The sequence below is a fragment of the Dendroctonus ponderosae genome, unplaced genomic scaffold (assembly GCF_020466585.1).
Source record: "Dendroctonus ponderosae isolate FM_Combo_2020 unplaced genomic scaffold, Dpon_F_20191213v2 Dpon_F_20191213_1, whole genome shotgun sequence".
NCBI classification, from domain to species: domain Eukaryota; kingdom Metazoa; phylum Arthropoda; class Insecta; order Coleoptera; family Curculionidae; genus Dendroctonus; species Dendroctonus ponderosae.
The window spans coordinates 43,175,249-43,175,553 of record NW_026017110.1 but is presented as its reverse complement, the minus strand read 5'-3'; positions in this window follow the sequence as shown (position 1 = coordinate 43,175,553).

The following is a 305-nucleotide window of genomic DNA, read 5'->3' as shown; positions in this document are numbered from 1 at the left end:
AATTATAAATTATAAAACTAAAAAAAACATTTCAAAAAATAAAGTATAAATTGAGAAATATCGCCCAAAAATCGCAAGGCAACTTACTTAAAACTCTATCAGTAGCAAATCTATCCGAAAAGTATCGTGGGTAACAAATCGTGGGGTAAAGTAGGTATTACCGTTAAATCCTCCTATTTTGGTTCGCACTTTGTAAATAGAACTGATCCCAACTAAAATGTATGTAACCTAGGCAGATTTTTATTGATTTTTAAAACACAATAGTTCAAAAATGGAAACTTAAATGAAGATATTGTTTCCAGTGT